Raw genomic sequence first — 25411 nt, forward strand, 5'->3', positions numbered from 1 at the left:
TTACAGACAACTTTGGGTCTCCCCACTCCATGATTCTCATCCCTCAACCTGGGTTCTCCAAAACACCCATCCTTCCCTCTGACCCCACCCACAGCCCCCTCTCCATGCCTATCTGCTTACCATAATGCCAGGGATCACTTGCTCCAATTCCTGGCAGCTGACAATGGCCAGAACAATTTTAACAGACAGGCAACTATCAACTTCCTGGTTGTTTTCGCAAGGGGACTCAATATTTACAGATATGTGGAGAGGTTGGGCTGAGCCCCAAGAACACAGAAAGGCTGAGGACACAGAGGTTCTGCCAATATTAACGGCAGAACCTAATGAACATCTCAGATGGACATCCTAGCTGGCAAGCAAGCAGATGCAACTGGGAATCCTTGGGAACTGATCCCAGAAATCAAGGGGGATAAGGTTGGCTGAAGGTTTCCTTGAGAAACAGCAATGCTAAAGAGGCATGTACTATGTGGAGACAGCAGCTCCCACCTACATTTCACGTCCATCTTCCCCATCCAATGGGAAACCCATGCAGCAGTAATGAATTTTAAATCAGGCTCCTATTTGCATTATAGAAGCCTGATCTAGATATGCTAAGTCATGTCTTGTCTCTCCACCGCAGGACACTTGTACTCCTTGATATCAGCCATCACAAGAAAGGCGATTGGTGCATATGTAACCAGTTGAGGTTGCATTCCCTGCATTTCAATTTTTAACCACCCCTGATCACATTGACACTTTGATGTTTTCCATGCAAGAGATAAAACAGTCATTTTATGTTAAGGTATTCAATACTTAATATCATGTTTAAGTTTTCCAGTATTTCCACTGTCCTTAGTGCCTCTTTCTGAGTACAAAACTTAAAAACCATGTTAGGGAAATTTATTGAAAATAAGTGACATTCTCCAGTTGGAAACATTACCACACACAGACTAATAGGGCTGAATTTTCCTGGCCCCGACAGGTTTGGAGGTGGTGGGAGAGGGAAGGGGCTTGAAAATAGAGACCAATTGCATCAGGACAGCTCCCTGAATTCTTCCTGGCTCTGGAAGAAATTTCCCACGGAGGACTGGGAACAAAGTTGGCAGCCCAATTCACAAAGGCAGGCAGCCAATTAGGATGATCATGGCCCGACTTTGGGGTTATTTTCCAAAGGAAACGGTAGTTTCCTGCTGTCAGAGCACTGCCACCTCCCCCCACCCCTCCCCCCCTCTTTGTCCTTGGAGAAGGCCTCTTGCTGGGAGGTTTGCAAGTCACCTGATGTAGCCATTTAATGCTACATCAGGGGCTTGCAAGCTTTACAGGGGCCCAGGAGTGGCCGCAGGACTTCTTCCGAGGTGGTTATTCCTCCACTGAGGGCCCTTACAGTTCTGTGCTTCATTTTTCAGCTGAAGTAGATCTTCCCGAGTGCTGACATTTTGTGGCAGCCTCTAGATCTCCCTTTTCTCCAGCAGCACTCAACTGTCCTATTGGGGCTGCTGGCTGGACATTGCTATGGGCTTTCTATCGGGCCTACCATTTCTCTGCTCCATCATTGGACACGGCTCCTGAAGGTGTGTTTTTAATTGGCCGTCTCCGGGAAGATCTTGACTAACGTCCTGCCATGGCCATTTCTGGGGTCCCAACCTGGGATTGAGGCCAATGTCAGGATCACAACCCACCTGACAAAATTCAGCCCATAATGTTAAATTTAACTACAATTTATGGATTGTCAGTTTCAGTCTAGGGAAGCAGGTCACAGTGAAGATGTAAAGATTGTGGGTGACTTGGAGAAAGTGACCAGTTTCAAGCCCCTGGGGTCAGTGGTGGCAGAAGATGGGAGTATGGAAATGGAAATTAAGCAACAGACTAGCTCTGGGTGGAGCAAATGGAAGAAGCGCAGTGGAGTGTTGTGTGATAGGAAAGTATTGCTGAAACTGAAAGGAAGGGTGTACAGGGTGGTTGAGAGACCAGCCTTGTTATATAGTGCAGAAACTTGAGCAACATCAAGAAGAGCAGAGCACCTGCTTAGATGGATGTGTGGAGTAATATGAAAGGACAAAATCAGGAACTAGTACTTCTGGTGGTCATTGAAGAAAGTAGTCAAGAGGAGGTTGAAATGGTCATCTATTAAGGACAGAGGGGGGAAATGTGGTAAGGCAAGTGATAGATGGGACTACCAGGAAGAAGAAAAGGAAGGCCTAAGGCCAGATGGAAAGATATGGTGGTGAGAGGCTTAAATGCAGCAAGACTGGAAGAGGAATAGGTGCCTGCCTGGAAGAGACGGAGAAGGGAGATCAGCATCATTGCAGCAACCCCAACAAAATGGGAGAAAGCCGAAAGAAGAATGACGTTGAATTTAACTCCACATGGGTATATAATGGTCGCAGCAGTAAAATGCATACTTCACATAACTGGCTTCAGTACAAGTTATTCCTTACATTCTTCAAAAACAGACTTGATTGGAATGAGACTCAAAAATATATTATTTCTCTCTACATTAACTATTTTTATTCCCCAACTCAAACTTAGATATTCCAAGAATGCTGCTAAACAGACATTCCTAAATCATCACAAAGATAAAAGCAAAATACTGCAGATGCTGAAATCTGAAACAGAAACAAAAATAGCTGGAAAAACTCAGCAGGTCTGACAGCATCTGCGGAGAGGAATGCAGTTAACGTTTCGAGTCCGTATGACTCTTCATCAGAACTAAGGAAATATAGAAATGAGATGAAATATAAGCTGGTTGAGGGGGGTGGGACGGGTAGAGCTGGATAGAGGGCCAGTGATAGGTGGAGGCAAAGAAGAGATTGCCAAAGTTGTCATAGACAAAAGGGCGTTGACGATGGTGATATTAGCTAAGGAATGTGCTAATGGTGACATTAAGGGTAGAAAGCAGGACAAGCAAGTGACAGATGGCCCTAGTCGGGGTGGGGTGGGGGGGAAGGGATCGAAATAGGGATCGAGATAACCATCTTTTAGCCTATTGTGACAAATGTTAAACAGATGGGAACATTTCATTGATAAGCTTGAATTCCGAACCGTCACCAAGAATTTCTCTAACTACAACGTTCAACATGTTCTATATTCTACATTCTTCTGCCTGCAAAGCAGCTTGAACTGCATCGCTCCTAGGCTACTGTTTTTATAACTCTTAGTGGGATCATAATCTATGCCAGCAAAAGAAGCTTTATTGAAGGAAGTTGATGATCTTTAATTGGAAGCATTTTCATGCTCAATTAATCAGGATCATAAATGTTGAATTCATCATGGGCCTATAACACTAACAGTAGTAATATATATATACACACACACACACCTACAGTGTGAGAGAGACAGACAGACCGACCACTGGCCAGGCTCCAAACTTTTCTTACATTCTTTGTAACGATTTGCATTGGAATCAGGCTCAACAATCTGAAAATCCTATAACTATTTTTAATTCCCCAACCGCTGTACTTGAATATTCAAAAGTCACCCACTATCCACACATTCACTGAACTACCTTCCTTCCATGACTCAGTTGGTAGCACTCTCACCTGAATGAGAAGGTTGTTGATTCAAGTCCCACTCCAGTCCCTTGAGCACAAAAATCTAGGCTGACACTTTAATGCAGTACTGAGGATATGCTGTACTCTTGAAGGCACTGTCTCTCTAATGAGAAAACAGAGGACTTGTCTTTACTCTCAGGTGGGCATAAAATATCCTATGACACTATTTCGAAGAAAAGCTGAGTTATTTATCTCTCCAATATTTATATCTCAAATCAACATTACAAAAAATAGATTATACGGTCATTATCAAGTTGCAGTTTGTGGGAGCTTCTGCTCAAGCCGACTGCCATGTTTCCTACATTACAACAATGGCTACACTTCTAGAAGTGCTTCATAGGTTATAAAGTGCTTTGACCACAAAGTCACAAAGAGTACTACATAAATGCAAGTCTTTCTTTTTCCAAAAAGGCGAAGGTAGGCAGCTACATTGTGGTAATTTTTCAGAAAATCTGGCAGTGTGTGAAGGATTCTTTGTAAATGATCACAGACAATTGGGACATTTAACAAGTAGCAGCCTTTCTGTTAAGAGATATGGCTACAATTCTACAGCTGGATTAGGGGTAGGAGCCCATATTGGGATAGAATGCGAAGGTGGCATGCCATCTAATGTGCGTTGCACTTTTGGGAGTCCAATAACATGACACACTAGTTGACCCCAACAAGCTGAAGTTTCCTGTCCAACCGAGCGATATGAATTCTCCAGCTATCTTTAAAAACATCAGTGACAAATGTGTGCCCAGATGTTACACTGAGTGATATTATCTACAGATCCCTTACAGCTGCCTGATGTTACAGTACAAGAACTGAGTGCACACATCACTTTCACAGCCATAAGCAAAGATGGCTGGACAGATAATCATGCAAGTTTTCAAGTAATAGCCAGAACAGTTCTCCAGTTATCACTTTGATAAAGTGTAGCCTTGTCACACAGAGCACCTCACCAGGATTTTCACACAATCTGTGAGACTTGTAAATCTTTGGGGATGGCTCATATTTTGTATACACATCCTCCTTAAAAATTGTCTCACCTTCATTCTGTACTGATTCCTTGAAAACAAAGGAATGCCCTCTTTAAGTGCCACACTTGATTTCCAGAAACTCTTGTTGGAGGCAAGGAGCCAAATTACCCCCAGTATTTTCACAGGCCTTCAGCAGTCTATGGCCAGTCCAGCTCAACATAGATGCATGGCAAAAAAAAATGCTGTAAAATTCCTTTTGACCTGCCTCGAATGTTTCTCTAGGTTTCTGACTCCAAAATGAAGGACTTCTGCCAGTCTTGTATTTATGCAGTGGGAGCGCAAGTCAGAGAATTTAGGAGCCTCAATGCCAGTCACTCTCATTTATGGCTATGTAAGCGGCCTCCAGCAAAACTTGCACACATCCCACGGCAATGGAACATGGAGCACAGCTATTCCTGAGCAGAAACTCAAGCCACCCCTATTTTTAGGATTCAGAAAAGAGAACCATCGTAGTAGTACTGGATATTGCACAGAATCCTCTTTCAGGGCCAATGTTTTTTCCAAATTCCCCATAACTTGACTTAAGTTGAAATAGCTTACTGGATTTTATTAACACAGTCAAAAGTAATAGCTCCATAAAACAGAAGGTGGAACCAAAGGGTTTAAGTGTGGCATAAACCACACTGTTTTGGTACCAGTCATATTGCTCCCATGGAATTATACAATTTGAAAATAGGAATTTGACAAATGAGCCTAAATAATCAAAATTAGATGCTAATTCATTTAATGATAGAACACTCACTTGAGAATACATGACTTCTAAGCACTCTACCATAAAGATTTTTGTTACAAAAATGTGCTTTTATTTTGTTTAACATACTGTAAATCCATGATATTCGACTGAAGGCTTGACTCAGATCCATTCCTGAAGACATCTCACAAGACTGATTAATTCAATGCACGTCCCATCACCAGCTGTGTAGACAGCTCAACAGGACGACAGAGATGTGAACGTAAAAGTTTACTGACAGCTTTCAGTATTCATCATGCATACAATTTTATGAGTGACCTTGAAGGATAAACCAACTAGACACGCATCAGAATCTTTTGAATACAGTAAATATTCAACCCATGTTTTTATACAATATGCTATACATTAATTTGTGCTCCTTCACAAACTGTCCCCTACTGCCATGTCAATGAAAATAGTAATTATACATTTACTTTCTTTGCTGCCATCATCTGCAAATTGCCCTACAGCCATGAAAAATGTCATACCACTAAATCACCATATAAAGCTAAGCATCACCTTCAAGAACAAAAACAGTGCTATCAGGAACCAAGGAACATCATTAGTTTAGCTGATCCAGACATCACCGTGACCTGAACTTTCACTCGGGACATTTCCCAGCTCTGCAAATCTAAACTTGGAGAAAGTGCCCTTGAACTTCGGATTTTTGTTCTTGGGGGGGAAATGGCAGGGTTTCTGGGAACCATGGCGGGCAACCCCATGAGCAGTGCGGAGGCTGCCAGGTGCTGACACAGGCTGGGTAGAAGACCTGTCTTAGTGCACTGGCATTTTGCCTGAGATTTTTTTTAAAAGCAATAAAACAAAACACAGCCCTCACCCCTCAACACCCCATACAGTTCCCAAGGCCCATCCATGCTGACCCATGACACTTAATGTCCTTTATCCACCCCCATGGCCCCTCATACCTTCCATACCAACTTGTGCTACAGTACCCGACCTCAACATACAAACATACGAAATAGTGGGCTGCCATTCAATAGGATCATGGCCTGATGGCCTTCCATACCCTCCATGCCAACCTATACCTCTCTACCCATCCCTCATACCCTCCATGCTAACCCATGGCCCTCTATAGTTACTATGCCAACTTAGCACCAGGTGCCAAACCATGCCCCCACCTATTTCCCCTTACATGTACCATGCCAACTCACCCAGTATTCAGCTTGGGCAGGCCTCAGGACCCATGCTGAGGTGAGATTAAATGAAGTTCTTAAGTGTCTTTTGAATAATTCACTATTTAAAAAAAACACTGGGTGGAATTTTTGGTGTCTGCCGGCTTTGGGCGTCTTGGTGGGCGTGAGTGGACAATGTGGGGGGAAGGCCAAAAATCATTTTCACGCTGTTGTAAAACACGTTTTAAATTGCCCTCGCCCCCTGTCAATGATGGGCTGCGTTTCCCGCCATGGGACGTCGGAAATGTCATTGTAATACATCTGCATGTCATTATAAGCCAAGCTTGCCAGAATCATCCCCCCACACTGGATCATCCGAGCACATGGCGTGATTGCACGCTCGTGTGTTTCACAACAGCATTTATAAGATGTGCACCTGCTGAGCTGCACTTTGAGGGGAACTCAGATGACTGCACAATAACGTTATGCAGCGCTCGAGGGTCGTCTGTTGGACCTCAAGGTTGAGGCGCCGTGCCTTCAGGTGAGGGCACAGGCATGTCACTTTTTCCTGGCTGGCTGGCTGACAGTGCGGTGTTGGGGCAAGGGCTACCCTGCAGTTCAGGCAAATTAGAGGCGGGATGGGGGGCAGGGAGCAAGGGTTGCACTCCGGTAGAGGCGAGATGGGGGGTGGCAAGGGCTGCACTTCAGTTGATGGTAGTACACAAGCACATGTGGGTGGGGTGTGGGGTGGGGAGGGAAGCGGTCACACATTAGAGAAACCTTGTATAAAGTGGCCATACCTCTGCAGCTGAGACCGTTCTGGCGCAGCCACACTGACATGCTTGGAGTTGGGTCTCTAGCTTATCTGCCCACTCAAGCAATGCAGAGGCATGAAAATGCCAAATACTCCTGAACTTTTCACAGCTTGGGCACAGACTGCAAACTAATGAGTGTTTTAGTGGACTGCAGAACAGAATCAGATTCACAGAATCACAGTGCAGAAGAGGCCTTTCAGCCCATCGAGTCTGCACCGACACGTGCGAAACACCTGACCTATGTACCTAATCCCATTTACAATTGGACGACTGTACAACTTACCCAATCTCCTTGTGAAATCTGGCCATGGAGCGGTTACTGGTGGAGGCACTCAGCCCCTGGCAATGTCATCATTCAGGTTTGGACCAGTCTCCCCCATGGTTCAAGCTAACAGCGCAGCCTTGCAGCGCGGGTTAGGAGAATACCTGTGCCTGACCTGAGAGCACAGCATGCAGTCCAATGGGTGAGTTGGTCAGGTGGAGTGGGGCGAAGGCAGGTGGGGTTTCGGGCAGCCGTGCCGCGCACTAATCTCTGGCCATCCGAGTGGTGACCAGCACTTTCTAGAGTGTGTTAAGGAGCCTTCAGACTTAACCAAGAGAGTTTCTTAGTAAACCCAAGCTAACCCACGTGTCTCTCTTTCACCCTACAGGAGTACAACATCAGCAGCATGGAGCCTGGTGACCTAGCTGTATGCCTCATGGCTTAGAGAGAGCAGAGATGAAGGGGAAGGGAGCAATTGAGGCGCCTGGCTGGGCAGAGGGAGGAGCAGCATCCTCTGGGGCTCCTGCTGACACCACTGAACAGCCACAGCAACCAGGGTCTATAGACCGCAGATGACCGAAAACCAGTGTCACCGAAGACTGCATATTCAGGGAACTGGTTGGTCACATCTCCCACCTGCTGCAGGATTTAACGCCACGAGGACATGGAGGGAATCCACGGCCAGTGGCCACGAAAGTGACTGCGGCACTCAATTTTTACGCCAGTGGTTCCTTTCAGGACTTCGCAGGTTACCTCTGTGGGATATCACAAGCCTCCAATCACAAATGCATCCATGAGGTCGCGGACGCCATCTTCGCGAAGGCACACGGCTTTGTGCATTTTGTCCAGCATCAGGAAAGCCAGATGCAAGAGCACTGGAATTTGCCCAGATTTCCGGGCTTCCCACAAGTGCAGGGTGCCACCAACTGCACTCATGTGGTGCTCAGATGTCCATGGCAACAAGTGGTCAACTATGTCAACCGCAAGGGCTTCCACTCGCTGAATGTTTAGCTGGTGTGCGACCACCACAAACACTCTGTGCTGGTCTGTGCACAGTTCCCAGGAAGTGTCCACAACTGCTACTTTGTCAGGGGGACTCAGATTCCTGATGTCATCCAGAGTCCAGAGAGGCTGCTGGGATGGCTCCTCAGGGACAAGGACTACCTGCAGAGGACGTGGCTGATGACACCTGTGCGGCGTCCTCAGTGTGCAGCAGAGAGAAGGTACAACAAGGTTCATGCTGCAGCTCACACCTTGGTAGCACAAACCATTGGAATGTTGAAAATGAGGTTCCAGTGCCTGGACCAGTCTGATGGAGCTCTGCAATATACCATTGTTGCCATCTACCCATCATTGTTGCCTGCTGAGCCTTTCATAACCTGGCACTGTAACAGGGGGACGAGCTGGCCAAGGAGGAGATAGAGGAGCTGGACATCTCCTCCGATGAGGAGGATGTTGACGGGAATGAGGGTGAGGAAGTCCCTGAAGGTAAGGATGATGGGTGATGAGGCCATCACACTGGCCAGACGAGGCAGGCACTTTCAGGAGGCCCTCAAAGCTGCTAGATTCATGGAGGCTGACGACAACATGCAGTGTGGAGACACCATAGATCCTCATTACATCTGCGAATGCCTGAATCAAGTTTGGCTGAGTGCAATGCACATATTCTGTGACAAGGCTCCTGTCATGGAGATGCAGCAGATGCCCTAATGCATTAGATTCCAGGAGGAGGAGGAGGATGATGATGATATGCAGTGAGGACACTCCATAGATCTTCACATAGCCTCTGAGAATGTCTGATTCCTGTCTGGCTGAGGGCAGTTCACTTGCGCTCTGCGACCAGGGTCAGATCATGCAGACGCAGCCGTGAAACTTAAATTCCACCTGATCCTTTGTCAGCCTTCAGCACCCGGGCCCCTTCAGGAGGTCACTGGTCACAGACGCTGAAGAGATGGGGGCCAGCCCCACCTTAAAGGTGCTGCGAGCACACAGAGAGAATGACGGAACTCTGCGACGCCTGCCTACAACATTCTGGCAACAACGACAAGCACAACCTAGATGCAGGCATCACTAATGTGTCCAGTGAGTGTGAAGCCGGACAATCACTTTGGTCTGAAGGTTACACACTGCACAAGGAAGAGGCCCTGGACTGAAACACCTGCCTTTATCTTGTGAAAGAGCCAAGGGTTCACATCTGAGTAACACAGACCTTGCTCATCAGTACAAGGAGCCACAGGCAAGGAGACATTCTTGGGATTTACATTAGTGAACATTAAGTACAAGTGATTAACACCCGTGCCCAGACCATGCAACTGAATGCGCGGGTCGGTGTTGTAGGTGCTCAGCCGCTTCTCTCAGGAGTATGCGGCGGGGACTCCGCTCCGGCTGAAGCTGCTGGACTCATACCTGCTGTACATGGCGCTGAGTGGAGTAGCTCAGTTCCTTTACTGCGCGCTGGTCAGTACCTTCCCCTTCAACTCCTTCCTGTCCGGATTCATCGCCCGTGTAGGGGCCTTCGTGCTGGCAGTTTGCTTGCAGATACAGATCAACCCTCAGAACAAAGGAGATTTCATTGGCATCTCACCTGAGCGAGCATTTGCAGACTTCCTCTTTGCCAGCACCACTCTTCATCTAGTGGTGATCAACTTCATAGGTCGAGTGTACACATTGTCATGCAGCAGAAATAATAAGAGGAACCGAAGCTCGTATTGCCGCTGCAATGGATCTGTTTGAACTTTGTTTACACATTTGGTTTTGTTCCGTATATACATATATAAAAAAAAATCTTCTTTTCACCCGGAGCAGGACCAGCCTCCTCTACTTGGGGGTCCATCTCTGCCCTGCTGAGGTATCCTGGCCAGCGAATTGGCAGGAGCTTGAGACCAAAGTCACCACTCGCCTGCGCGCTGTACAGGACTGCTCCGAGTGCTGTTTTACCGGGGTCGAGTTCTGGTCATAAACCAGCTGATTGCTGCCATGTTGTGGTATTGGCTGGTCACCTTGGCCCCTCCCCCGGACTTTGTCATGAAAATCCAGAGAATGCTCATCGACTTCTTCTGGGACCCTGCATTGGGTCGCTACTGACGTTCTGAGTCTCCCGCTTAGGGAGGGCGGTCAGGCGCTGGTGTGCCTACACGCCCAGGTGGCAACTTTCCGCCTTCAGACCCTGCAGCGATACCTTTACGTCGAGCCCCCTCCGAGATGGTGTGCCCTGGTGATGTATTTCTTCCGCCAGGTGCACGGCCTGAATTATGATGTGCAGCTCCTGTTTATAGAGCTGAGTGACCTAGTGGCTCCTTGCAGGCATTGCCCGTCTTTTACCAGGACCTGTTCAAAGTCTGGAACATGGTCGCCTCGCGACGCAGTTCTACCCTGTCAGGAGTAGCGGCTAACGTCAGAGAGCTGCTGCTCAGGAATCCGCCTCTCTGCCCTTTTCAGTAGCTGGCGGAGAGGAGGGCTGTGGCTGCCAGGGTGACCAGGATCGGGGACGTGCTGGGTGGCGGAGGAGTGGGCTGGATGCTCCCGCAGGAGTTGGCACGTCGTGCGTCTGTGAGCGTCTGGCTCACGGCCGATGCCATTTAAGACCTCAGGACGGTCGTGCTCGGCCCCGACATTATACTGGGCCTTGAGGTGGTGCAGGTGCGCGGTGGTCTTCCGTCTGAGCGTTTCCCTGTTTGGACGGAATTCCACATTGGCCCCAAGTCCTGAACCCTCCCTCGGGAGCCGGTGCCCCGCAAAAGTATGAGCTGCCTCGCAGAAATGCCCTCCGTGTCATTTAGCACAGCGCGGAGGAGCTTCCTGTATGGGCTGCTGCTGCACACCTTTCACTTCCTTGGCCTCGCCCACCGCCCGGACACGCCCTCGTGTGCCTTGTTGCCATCTGGCGGCGGAGGTCCCCAGTGCAGGGCCCTCTACAGGGGCGTCCTCCCACTTTCCATCAGGGACCTGGGGTGGAGGGTGTTGCACATAGCAGTCCCCTATAATCGTAGAAAGTGTCGCTTCACGAACTCCCAAGATACCTGCCCTTTTTGTGGTCTTGTGGAGTCCGTGGACCATGTTTATGTAGGGTGTTGTAGGCTGCACTCCCTTTTCAGTTATTTAAAAAACCTTTTATTAATGTTTCGTTTGCACTTCGGTCCCATGCTCCCGATCTACGGGCACCCGGTGCGGAGGGGGACTGGGAGGGAGGAGGACCTCCTCGTGAACCTGCCCCTGGGCCTGGCCAAGTTAGCTATTAACAGGTCCAGGCAGCGGGTGATCAAGGAGGTTGTCGGACCCGACTGTCTGCCCCTCTTCCCGCGGCTACGTTCGCGGCCAGGTGTCCCTGGAGAGGGAGCACGCGGTGTCTGCCGGCACCGTCGAGGCCTTCCGTGCCCGGTGGGCACCACGGGGACTGGGGTGCTTTATCGACCTTGTTAATCACATTTTGGTTTGATGTTTGTAAGTTTTCTTTAAACTTTGTCTTTGGTTTTACAGCTATCCTAATTTAGGGGCTGTGTTTACTTTATCCCTCATTTTGTTAACTTAGTTTAATTGTTTGACTCCAAAAGAGTTAAATCTTCTTCCCTTCCTAACCCTGCCGCTACGCCTTGGTACTCCCCCGATGTCCACAGCAGAGGTGGAGGCAGCCTGCTGACTGCTATGCCCTGTATTTTGACAGGTGTCTTCTGGAGGGCCCTGGCCTGCTTTCAGGATCCTGCCGCATAGCAGTGGCACCCTCCTCGGCCTGTGGAGCTGGAGCTGTTGGGGCCACAGGAAGAGGGGATTCGGATGGGCCGGACCCTCCTGGAGTCACCTGGGTCGATGGCCCTGGGGTGTGCACCTGCTAATCCTCCTCCCTTTGAGTGCCCCTGGCTGACTCCTTGAGGAAAAGTGGAAGCTGGTGTGAGATTGAGCTGCCCCACACCCCTCTTGTGTTGACACTGTTGGAGGCCAACTATGGCATCATCGATGGAGCTCAGCCCGTGCAGCAGTGCAGGAGCGATGTCCTGGACTAAAGGCTCCATGGCAGCCACCATCGTACCAGTGCTGTCCTCGGTGCATTGGCATGCTGGTGCTATAACCTCAGACTGAGGCAGACGGACTACTCCATTGTGTCTTTCAATCTGAGGAGTGCAGCGGACATCCCTTCCTGATGTTCCCGAGCTTGCCTTTGCAGCTCCAGCAACTGAGGTATGACCAAGTCCAGAGGCTCCTCATCTGACTCGGACTCAGCAGGTTTGTGACCTCCAGCAGTCCTCAGAGTGCCAGAAACCTGGGAAGTTCCTGCCACCGCCTGCTCTGGATCAGACAGTACAATGTGCTCACCAGATTGTGACTCCGAGGGTACTGTCAAGCTTGGCCCCACCGAGGTGTGTATCCCTGCACTGGTGGATGGTGTGGGCGAGCGCTGTGACGAGTCTTCAATTGGGATTTCAGCAGATTCCTCTTCTGGGGTTTCTTCAGGTCTTGGGTCATGGACTTCCTTGGCTATTTCCCAGATGGGCCTGTGAAAGCAAGGAAGGATAATTAGTGCATGGTAGTGGCCTGTGAAGCAGGACACATCACTCACAGCATAGTTGTCTGATGGGTGTTGCACTGCTGGATCCTCACTTGGTTGAGCACCGCTGACCTCAACATCAGCACAGGAACAGCCCAGATCTTTGCCAGCCAGCTGGATGACTCTATTTTCAAAGTCTGTTAGCACCTTGATTTTGGGCATTACTCCATGAGTTTGCAACCTCTCCCTCTTGTGTGCCAGCTTGTCCAGCTTGAATACAGGTGGAGAGAGTGTAAGTATGACCCCTGCCAAGCCAGATGATAAGTATGCCTGGCATGTGTGGGTGGTAAGTGGTCCCATAGATGCAATGAGGACAATGAAGGTGTGTGAGAGAGATTGAATGGTGATGACCCTTGAACTGGCAGTGAGTGAGACCCCTGCGGATGTGTGATGGGTTTGAGAGTGTGTGAGTTGAGAGTGATGAGAAGAGTGACTTACCCCGCTGCTTAGGAGGAGATCATTCATCCTCCTGCGGCACTTGGTGGCTGTCCTCTTTTGCAGGGCATTGGCGCTGACCACCACTGCTACCGCCTCCCAAGCCACATTGGTGATGTTGCTGCCCCTCCTGCGGCCAGAGCAGGGTTAGAGGACATCATGATGGGCCTCCGCTTGGAGTCGATCAAACTGTGAAATGGCAGGCGCCCCACTGTCATAATGGAAGGTTATGAAATCAGTCATGCAGCACCAATCCAGTAATGGTAACCCTTAGGCCTACGTCAACAGGCAGAGTAAAGTAGCAAACAATCATTTTTTAAAAAACACTCCAGACAGTTTTTTTTCCAAATATTTAAAGGGCGGGAGATTTAAATTGCTTAACAGCTTGACAGTTCCTTTTGACAGCTCCAAAATGCTTGATAGTTCCAGTTAGTTTAAGCACTTTTTACATTAATTCATATCTACTTTTAATAACTCCAAAGGGCACCTTACCTATCCGTAAGAGAAGCACACCTCTCCCAAAGGATACCTGACCAACTCAAAAGGTGTCCCAGGAGAATATCCAAAGGGGTACCCTACCTATCCAAGTAACTCCACAAAATTTAGATCTGTTTCTCCAGATCTAATTTGCACACCTCATGTTTCCCACTCATGGCTAACGAAAATCAGTCTTGACTGGAGGCAGCTGCTGTTTTAGATGGGCAGCTGCCTTCATGAGCCATGTGCAGTTTTGAACCCACCCCCATTGCCAAAATTGTAGTTGCCATGTTTGGAGGCAGAACTTCCGGATTCGGGCCTCCAGAACCATCTTGTGTTGTTACGAGAATTCAGGCCTATGCATTTCTGGATTAAACAACAAAGATTTCACAACTCAACAATTGTAACAGGCCATCTTCTTGCACATTAATATGCTAATGGTCAGTGTTAAAATATTTCACCACAAGTAGTGTTTCTAGCAGAAAGTGCTCTATATATTTATGAACTGTAGTTGATCACAAGGAAAAGCATTAGTGATTACCTGTAAAGAGCTTGCTGTTTATTGATACACTTAAATATATGGGAAGGGGAAGGGTTATAAAGGAGAATCTCCAGGCTGAGTTCCAGTGGGTAAGAATTCTCTGTTCTTTCACATCTGCCTCAATCTTGACCCATTTTCATGGGACAAGGCTTATGCATGGTGGCTTTGTGCTTAGTTTTCCACCATCAAGAATGCAAAGCAAGAGAAATGCCAGTTGTATTGTAATAAAGATTCAACTGCAGCAGAAAATCCAGCGAGGGATCATATGGCAGATGTCCTTACCCACCATTCAAAAGATCAGCAATGTTGTTCCACTGAAGGCTGCATCCGAGGCCTCAGCTTTCACTAGGCAAGCACTGGGGTTAACTGGAGACCACATGGAGGCATCTCTCAATTGCTTTGTCACTTCCTAAGGCACACTGCTACCATCCTTCACTGTTGCTGGGTCAAAATCCTGGAACTCCCTTCCTAACAGCACTGTGTTCCTATAACACATGGCCTGCAGCAGTTCAGGAAGACAGCTCACCACCACCTTCTCAAGGGCAATTAAGGATAAGCAATAAATGCTGGCCTAGCCAGCGAAGCCCACATCCCATGAATGAATAAAAGAAAAAACCCATGACAGCTCTTGAAAGTGGCAGTGGCATAAAGAAGGGAAGTCCATTAAGCTTCCAAACTCTGGCCCCTCCCCATTGCTATTTGAATGCATGGGTGGAGAAATGCAAGTGATGATCCTGGCATGAGGAAGAACTTTTTTATGCAGAGGGTAGTGGGTGTCTGGAATTCGCTCCCAAGTTGGTGGTAGAGGCAGAAACTCTAAACTCTTTTAAAAAGCACCTGGATCTGCACCTTAAGTGCTGTAAACTGCAGGACTATGGGCCAGGTGCAGGAAGGTGGGATTAGAAAGGGCACCTGGGTGTCCTCGGGCTGGCATGGACAAGATGGGCCAAATGGCCTCCTTCTGTGCTGTAACTCTTCTATGGTACCATGGCAGGGACAGAGGGAGGAAAAGCCCAAATTAAGATGGGCCAGGCCTTGCTGTCCATTTCTTCACTGTTTCTGCACCAATCCCATCCAGTTTTATGGACAATATGGACTTGGGATGCAAATGTTAAAGTCACCCTGTGTGTTAATATTTGCTGAATATACTATTAACTGGAGCCAGTAACTTCTCATTTTTAAACAAAAAACACTTTGCAAAGATCATTTCCAGCTTCTATTTTCATTTAAACTGAACTATTCACCACAGCTTAGATTTAACAAACTAGAGACTCTGTAGTCTATTCTAGTTCAAAGTTAACTTTACTCTTCAAAAACGTTAATTATTCAGTATCTCGAAGTAAGTAATTGCATAAAATGGCATAGGAAGCTTTTTTAGTGTACTATTAATTCAAATTAACTAATTATTTAGTAACCTACACTCTTACTTTCTTTACAGCTTTTGTTTAAATCTATTTCCTGTCTCCTGCATTTGACCACCCACACTGGTCTCTGCAGACATGAACCATGTTACTCCTTAATCATCTGCAAGTGTACTTGAACAGTACAAGAAAGGTCCAACACTAGATAATTTTAGCATCACTCCTAACACCTTGCCAAACAATGATGTGCCATGATACATGAACTTTGACCTTTTGAAGAACAGGGTATAAATGTCAAACACTGGGACCTGCTTTATTGTGGTCTTCTAGATATGAGTATTACAGGTAACATTGCTTTTAATGCAAATAATTTAGGGAGAAATAATGTTTTAAGAGGACAATGCAGCTCTCAGGTTTGAATCCAGGTTTTTTGCAAATCGCTGGTACAGTAAAACCCAAAATTGAATAGAAGCAGGAAAATAGAGGTCTCACATTTCAGGAAAGTTACACATTCTACAGTGCATGAATTATTCAGTTATTGGTCCACTGTATTAAACAGGATTGGTACACTACAAAGTCAACGGCTCTCCCAATTTTCCTGTACCGCCCGTGTCAGGGCTGGAAAATCCCACCCATTAACTTGGTTTCACTCTTCACAGATGCTGCCTGACCTGTTGAATTTTTCCAGCATATTCTGTTTTTATTTTAAATTTCTCTTTGTTCACAATTCATTTCATTAAGCACAGTGATCCGTGACTATGCTTTGTTCTGTATTTGTTTTGAGTTTTCTCTGAATTGATTATTTTTATTTTTTAAACTATTAAGCTTTTGTATTGTTCTTGATAATATAAAATAGGGTGGACCAGGAAATGTCATGGCAATGGTACTTCAGGTTTTTCCTCCTGAATTGTAATTGGATACAACTTTTGGTAAAATCTGAGTTGGGGTGAAAGGTTTTGCTTAATATGAACAAATAATAAGCCCAAAAATAATTAGCTAACAAGGAGTGAAAGCATACATTTAAATATTCAACCAATAAGGGGTGAATAAAAAATGACAAAAACTCAACATGCAGTGATGTTTTATTCTAGGCAAAAAAGGTGGAAGGGTATAAATTGGGAGAAGAATCAAAATATTTTTGGCTGAACAAAGATCTGCTCAGTTTCAGTCCCATTCACAAAAGCATAGGAAATACCCATTGCAAGAAAGGCAGGGGGAGAGAGAATGAGCTGATCCAATATATACTCATTCAGGACTTTCAATGGGTTGGAGGCTTCTAGCGAAGTTTTCACGCCACCTGTGTAATCCTCACAGATATGCTCAATGGCCTGTTAGTTTATGTAGGTTCCCTCCACCTTTGTCAACCCCACCCACTTCCCATGCCCATACATGCCAACACATGCCAACCCAAGTCTCTACCAACATCAAATGGGCTCTCATACCCATCATGCCAACCCATGCTCATCAATGACCCCTATGGCCCTTACAGCCCCTATGTCAACTTAGCACCAATTCATGACATTCCCCCCAACCCATCCCCATGGCCCTTTATAGCCCCTATGCCAGCTTAGTGCCAATTTATGACCCCAACCCACCATCTTTTTCCCTTATACCCTCCATGCCAACTCACCCAGTATCCACCTTGGCAGACATCATGAGTCACACAGATGAAGTAAAGTTCCAAATATCTATTAGAGTTCACTATATTAAAAAGTACTCATTCATGAAAGCCCGTGCAATACATTTAAATCCCCTCAAATACTTAATCCCTCATAAAAACAAACTCTATTCATAACCTCACATCAAAGGAAGCTAATCCTTTAATTACCTCTTCAAGCTGTCAGTCAAGTATGAATTTACAACACCCCACTGTGACAATGCTAAGTTGTGGAAAGTAGTCAAACATTAATAATGGCTGCACTTAGGGTTATGTCAACAAACAGCTATTGAAACTGCTGGATTATTTTTCAATTCTCTCAGATAGAGACAGGCAGATTTTTCCCCACTTTTAAAGGGCTGGCTATTTAAATAGCTTGACAGCCTAGCAAGTCTACATCCACCCTTCAAGACCATTTACATCCACTCTAAAAATCTGTAATTCATACACTGCAGGAAAAGATTCTCACTCCAGCAAAAATAGCATCTGTTTGAACTCAGCACTGAGTTCAAAATGGCCCCACAGAGTTCAAATTTCCCACATGTGGGAATCACTACCCACCACCGATCCCCCACTCCTCAGCAAAAAATTGTTTCTGCCAGATATTGGGGGGGGGGGGCGGGGGCAGGGGTAGGATAGCGTGGGCAGGACTTCTGCCATTTTGGATATGCGTGGATTCATCACAACTCTGCAAAAATCCAGGCCTTAATCCCACAATGCTCAAAATTCCATTCATGGCAGAAGATCATCAAACCTGTCCTCAGGTTTAGGATCAGAACAGTACTAACACAGACTTTTTCTCATTCAAAACCCGCCGTCTAATTAAAAGCATTTCCAGTTAATTCACATAATGATTTAAAAAAAAGCTTCCCAACAAAAATGTGCTCCTCTGCATCTCCTTGCATACTACTTAAATTAGACTGATTAAATTAAAATGCAGGTAAGCCACAACAATTTTCCCAAGCGCTTTGCATTGTTTGTATATGAAATTGAAGTCATTTATTCCTGGTGTTTAGCTCCCATTAAAGCACAAGGCTTATGTTTTTCAATCATACAGGAAATACCTCACTAGTAAAGAATGCATGTACAGAGCCAATCCAGTTGAACATTAAAGTCTTACTGTATCAACCTAAATCCTGTGAATGTAGAGTTTATTTTTGCCACATTAACTATACATTATATTGTCTGCTACAAAAGCAACAAAAAAGTACACAATTTGTGCACATGTAGAAATTGGTTGGTGAGCTGTAAGGCAGCACCAGTATTGTTGGAATACACAGTTTTTTGAAGCTGAACTTTTGGCTTCAGTAATACACTCCAGAATATTAAAGAAAACTACGTGGGCTCGATTTGATAGCCCCTGAAAACGGGTGTGGGGATTGTGATGCACGATTAATTCGCGCCCGTTGATTGCAATGCAAGCAGCAAATTGAAAATTTCAGTGATGTAAGTGACCAGCCAGCATTAACCGCACTGTTGATTAGTTGGATGACTGAGCAGGGGGCCAATATCATGAGTCATTAATACCACTTAAAGCGAGCTTGCACTTCTTAAAAGGGGAACTGCATTTTAGCTGAAGCTGTGGCAGGCAGTTATGCAGGAATTGATTTTAACCTGGGAAACACTGAATAATGGCATAGCATGGGAGAGAGTGGGCTCGAGGATTATCACATGCTGCATTGAGGTCTTGATGATGGAGGCAGAAAGGAAGAGAAATGATCTGCAGCTACAGGGGGCCAAGATGTCAGCTTATCACATGGTCAAAAGACATTGAGAGGAGATAGCCATGTAGGTCAAAGCCAGGTGTCAAGCACTGAGGACCTAGATGCAGAGCTGCAAGAAGTTCATTGACCACACATAAGTGGTCAAGGTCAATGAATGCATCTTCAAATGTCACATTCTACAAATTGCATCAGTAGTGTCACACGCTACTCAATTAACCACACCTCATCACTCATTTATCAACAATCTCTATCAGTCAGGACTTGGCCTGATATTCATAGTTTCAGCACACCCTCACGTACTTAGCACTGCTGCAAGCCTCACACCCAGATCTGACAGCTTGCGCACACACTATTCCACCATGACATCTGGAATGGTGTGCCTTTTGGTGGACATTGTACTCATGGAGCTTGGGTGGAGTAAAGCTGCTGTCAGATGGGACTTTGTGCCTAACTCCCGCATGAATAAAGAAACTTAAACTGTACCTGGGAAACACTGAGTTTTGAGGGACTCTGGCTGAAATTAACGCCACTTATGGTGAAGGGACTATTTAAGAGATCTGAGAGGTCTTTCTTGTTTGGATCAGCTATTTAAAGTGTAATTTATAGTGTCATGAATCCATTAATCTTTGTGTCCCTGGGTGATAAATCAGAAGTCTGCAGAGATTGTAACATTTAAGGAACAGGATGTTCCAATGCTTGTTACATTGGTTCCTGCCTAGTAACAAGGGTTAGACCCTCTGAGTGTGTTTTGATAGGTCACCAGGTCAGTTCAAGGGTCAGTGAACAGCTCTTCTTGAGGTAGTTTCAGGGAGGCTGCCAGCCAACAAGTGCCACAGAGACAGGGACAGGCAGAGGTCCCAGTTAAGTTAATAAGTTGGAGAAAGAATTGCAGGGAGGAGACTTTAAGTAAAGAGGGCTGTTGGGGCAAAGGTGTCTCTTTGGAGCAGTGGTGTTCTGCTTGGCATGGCTATAGATCTGAAAGTGTGCTTGTAAGCTAGTGTTGAGTGTACTTGGGAATCCAGGGAGAAGGAATCTCGGAAGGCAAGGTTAAAACCCTGTGAGGTGGGCTTTTGCTAAAGTCGTTTGAGTGGTCGACTTTAGGAGAGAATTCCAAAGCAGGATCTTCAAGGGTGGAGAAAGATGAAGTTTCAGTGAAATTGGTTGACTCACAGTGGGGCTAACATCTGGGTGGTTTGTTGAGAAATCCATGGAATCTGTAATTTACTCTGTAGCGTGGTGTTTATGATCACAGTTCATTTGTTAACTCACATGTACTTCATGCTTAACCTGAATGTTAGAGTGTAAGATAGATTTGTAAATTGTTTTATCTTTCTGAACTTGCATAGTAAAGTATGTTTTTGCTTGTTCAAAACCCATGGAACTTGAGGATTTATTCCAAAAGCAGGTGTCTTGAATCTTAACCTTCATCTACTTTAAACAAAGCCTTATTGGTCCCTAATCAGAATCTATGGTGGGACTCCACAAGTAACCCACCTCCTGACTCCCGTGGGTTACTTGTCGCAGGTCCTCTGACCTGCTCTTGTAGCCACGATATTTATAAGGCTAGTCCAGCTCAGTTCAGTTTCTGGTCAATGGTAACCCCCAGGATGATGATAGTGGAGGATTCAGTGATGATAATGCCATTGAACATCAAGTGGCGATTGTTGGATTCTATCATGTTGGAGATGGTCATTGCCTGACATCATGTGTGGCATGAATGTTACTTGCCACTTGTCAGCCCAAGCCTGGATATTGTCCAGGCCTTGCTGCATTTGGATATCGACTGCTTCAGTATCTGAGGAGTAGCGAATGGTGCTAAACATCGTGCAATCATCAGCAAACATCCCCACTTCTGACCTTATGATGGAAGGAAGGTCATTGATGAAGCAGCTGAAGATGGTTGGGCCTAGGACACTACCCTGAGGAACTCCTGCAGTGATATCCTGGAGCTGAGGTGACTAACCTCCAATAACCACAACCATCTTCTTTTGTGCTAGGTATGACTCCAACCAGCAGAGAGTTTTCCCCGATTCCCATTGAGTCCAGTTTTGCTAGGACTCCCTGATGTCACACTCGGTCAAATGCAGCCTTGATGTCAAGGGCAGTCACTCTCACCTCACCTGGGGAGTTCAGCTCCTTTGTCCATGTTTGGACCAAGTCTGTTATGAGGTCAGGAGCTGAGTGGTCCTGGCAGAACCCAAACAGTGCGTCAGTGAGCAGGTTATTGTTAAGCAAGTGCCGCTCCATATCACTGTTGATGACCTCTTCCATGACTTTACTGATGATGGAGTGTAGACTGATGGGGCGGTAATTGGCTGGGTTGGATGTAGCCCACTTTGTGTGTACAGGACATGCCTGGGCAATTATCCACATAGCCGGGTAGATGCTAGTGTTATAGCTATACTGGAACAGCTTAGCTATGGGTGTGGCAAGCTCTAGAGCACAAGTCTTCAGTACTATTGCCGGAATATTGTCAGGGACCATTGCCTTTGCACTAACCTGCGCCTTCAGCTGTTTCTTGATATCACGTCGAGTGAATCGAATTGGCTGAAGACTGGCATCTGTGATGCTGGGGATCTCCGAAGGAGGCTGAGATGGATCAGCCACTCGGCACTTCTGGCTGAAGATTGTAGCAAATGCTTCAGCCTTATCTTTTGCACTGATGTGCTGGACACCTCCATCATTGAGGGTGGGGATTTTTGTGGAGCCTCCTCACCAATGAGTTGTTCAATCGTCCATCACCATTTACGACTAGATGTGGCAGAACTTAGATCTGATCTGTTGGCTGTGGGATCGCTTAGCCATGTCTTGACTCTTATGCTGTTTGGCACACAACTAGTCCTGTGTTATAGCTTCACCAGGTTTTCACCTCATTTTTAGGTATGCCTGGTGCTGCTCCTTGTATGCCCTCCTGCACTCTACATTGAACCAACGTTGATCCCCTAGCTTGACGATAATGGTAGATTGGGGGATATGCCACGCCACAGATTGCGTTCGAGTACAATTCTGCTGCTGCTGATGGCCCACAGCGCCTCATGGATGCCCAGTCTTGAGTTGCTAGATCTGTTCAAAATCTATCCCATTTAGCACAGTGCTAGTGCCACACATGATGGAAGGTATCCTCAATGTGAAGGCGGTTCTTCGTCTCCACAATGACTGTGCAGTCATCACTCCTGCCGGTACTGTTATGGACAGATGAGGATGAGGTCAAGTATGGTTTTCCCTCTTGCTGATTCCCTCACCACCTGCCACAGACCCAGTCTAGCATCTATGTCATTTCGGACTGGGCCAGCTCAATCAGTGGTGCTGCTACCGAGCCACTCTTGGTGATGGACATTGCAGTCCCCCACCCAGAGTTCATTCTGCGCCCTTGCCACCCTCAGTGCTTCCTCCAAGTGATGTTCAACATGGAGGAGCACTGATTCATCAGCTGATGGAGGGTGGTATGTGTTAATCAGCAAGAGGTTTCCTTGTCCATGTTTGACCTCATGCCATGAAACTTCATGGGGCCAGGAGTCGATGTTGAGGGCTCCCAGGGCGACTCCCTCTTGGCTGTATACCACTGTGCCGCCACCTCTGCTGGGTCTGTCGTGCGGTGGTGTCTGGGAAATTATCTGTAAGATACGATTCCGTGTGGATGACTATGTCAGGCTGTTGCTTGACTAGTCTGCGAGACAGCTCTCCCAATTTTGGCATTAGCCCCAAGATGTTAATAGGAAGGACTTTGCAGGGTCGACCGGTCTGAGACTGCCCTTGTCGTTTCCATTGCCTAGATCATTGCAAGATGCTCCATCCGGTTTCATTCCTTTTTTTGTGACTTTGTAGCAGTTTGTTACAACTGAATGGCTTACTAGGCCATTTCAGAGGTCATTTACAAGTCAACCACATTGCTGTGGTCTGGAGTCCCGCATAGGCCAGACCAGGTAAGGACAGCAGATTTCCTTCCCTAAAGGGCATTCGTGAACCAGATGAGTTTTTTACAAAAATTGACAATGGTTTCATGGTCATCAATCAGACTTTTAATTCCAGATTTTCATTGAATTTAAATTCCACCATGGCAGGATTCGAACCCGGGTCCCCAGAGAATTACCCCGGGTTTCTAGTCCAGCGACAATTCCACTATGCCATCACCTCTCCACATTCTCGACAGAGAAATTGGGACCAACTTGGGATGCTTTGGAACAGTCAAGTCTAGAGGTAATGAAGCAATGAATGATGGTTTCAGCAGCATTTGAGCTGCTGCAAATGAGCAATATTATGGACATGGAGAGAGTGATGGTATGAATATGAGGTCAGGATTTCACCTCAGGATCCAAGTGACACCAAGGTTGCTATCAGACTAGCTTAATTGCAGACTGCTGCCAGGGAGAGGGCTAGAGTAGATAGCCAGGGAACAGAGTTTGGAGGGGGAACAGAAAATAATGGTTTCAGTCTTCCCAAAATTTAATTGGAACAAATTTCTGCTCATCCAGTACTGAATGTTGGAGAAGCAGTCTGAGAATTTAGCGACATTGGAGTCGTTGAAAGAGGTGGTAGTGTAATGGAGCTTTGTGCCATTTAGAAAGTTAAGGGATGATTTGATCAAAGTTTTCAAGATATATAAGGAGAACAGTCGAAGTAGATAGAGAGAAATTATATCTGCTAGTTGGGAAGGCTCAGACTAGGGGGCATAGTCTTAAAATCAGACCTGGACCTTCCAAGAGTAAAATTATGAAACATTTTTTATGGAAAAGGATAAGGATAGACCAGGAGCAAAAGTTTTCAATTTGGGAAAAAACAATTTTACTAAGCTGAGATGTGATTTGGCAAAAATGGACTGGAAACAGTGACTTAGAGATATCATTGCCCCCATCTGCTTTGACAATCAAGGAGATGTTGGTTGGGGCTCTGAATAAATATGTTCCCACAAAGAAAAAGATTGGAATTTCCAAAGCTAGAGCCCTCCTGGATGTCAAAGAGGATACAGAGTACGATAAGGCAAAAAAACAGGCAAGTTTATGTGCGAGACAGAGAGCTTAGCACCACAGAAAGTGTAGAGGAGCACTGAAATTGCAAGGGTGAATTTAAAACATAAATAAGAAAAAAAAAGGACATGAAATAAAATTGGCAGGCAAAGTGAAACAAAACTCAAAGATGTTTTATATATGCATAAGGAGCAAGAAGGTAACTAGGGAAATATCAAGGACTATCCTCAATGTGAAGACACGACATGATCTCCACAAGGACTGTACAGTGGTCACTCCTACCGACACGGTCATGGACAGATTCATCTGCCGCAGGCAGGTTGGTGAGGATGAGGTCAAGTATGTTTTCCCCTCTTGTTGGTTCTCTCACCATCTGCTGCAGACCTGGTCTAGCAGCTATGTCCTTTAGGACTTGGACAATATTGGTGCTACAGAGTTCCTCTTGGTGATGGACACTGAACTTCCCCCACCCAGAGTATACTCTGTGCACTTGCTGCTTCCTCCAAGTGGTGTTCAAAGTGGAGTAGCATTGATTTATCAGTTGAGGGAGGTAATCAGCAAGAGATTTCCTTGCCCATTTTACCTGAGGCCATGAGACTTCATGGAGTCCACAGTTGATGTTTAGGACTCCAAGGGCAACTCCCTCCTGACTGGATACCCCTGTGCCACCACCTCTGCTGGGTCTGTCCTGCTGGTGGGACAGGACATATCCAGGGATGGTGATGGTGGTGTCTGGGGCATTATCTGTAAGGTATTATTCAGTGAAGGTGTCTATGTCAGGCTGTTGTTTGACTAGTCTGTGAGACATCAGTAAAGAGGACTTTGCTGGGTCAACAGGGTTGAGTTTGCTGTTATCGCTTCCAGTGCAAAGATCGACGCCGGGTGCTCCGTCTGGTTTCATTCCTTATTGACTTTCGAGCGGTTTAATACAACTGAGTAGCTTGCTAGGCCATTTCAGAGGATATCTAAGAGTAAACCACATTGCTGTGGACCCGGAGTCGCACGTCAGTCAGACCAGGTAAGGATGGCAGATTTCCTTCCCTAAAAAATATTAGCGATCCAGATGGGTTTTTATGACAATTGACAATGGTTTCATGGTTATTATTAGATTTTTAATTCCAGATTTTTATTGATTGAATTCAAATTCCACCATCCGCTATGGTGGGGTTCAAACCCAGGTCCCAAGAGCATTAGCCTGTGTCTCTAGATTACTCGTCCAGT

At 46.3% G+C, this 25411-nt stretch overlaps 1 protein-coding gene and 1 pseudogene across 1 annotated transcript in view; one reads left to right on the forward strand and one right to left on the reverse strand.

Moving 5' to 3' along the window:
• The window catches only part of LOC144686467 (microtubule-associated protein 2-like), a 355161-nt gene that overhangs the window by 260697 nt on the left and 69053 nt on the right, over positions 1–25411 (reverse strand). The gene's annotated exons all lie outside the window — the stretch shown is intronic.
• Positions 9809–10225, forward strand: LOC144686964 (dolichyl-diphosphooligosaccharide--protein glycosyltransferase subunit dad1 pseudogene; annotated as a pseudogene).

The sequence above is a fragment of the Cetorhinus maximus genome, chromosome 11 (genome assembly GCF_964194155.1).
Source record: "Cetorhinus maximus chromosome 11, sCetMax3.hap1.1, whole genome shotgun sequence".
Lineage (NCBI taxonomy): Eukaryota > Metazoa > Chordata > Chondrichthyes > Lamniformes > Cetorhinidae > Cetorhinus > Cetorhinus maximus.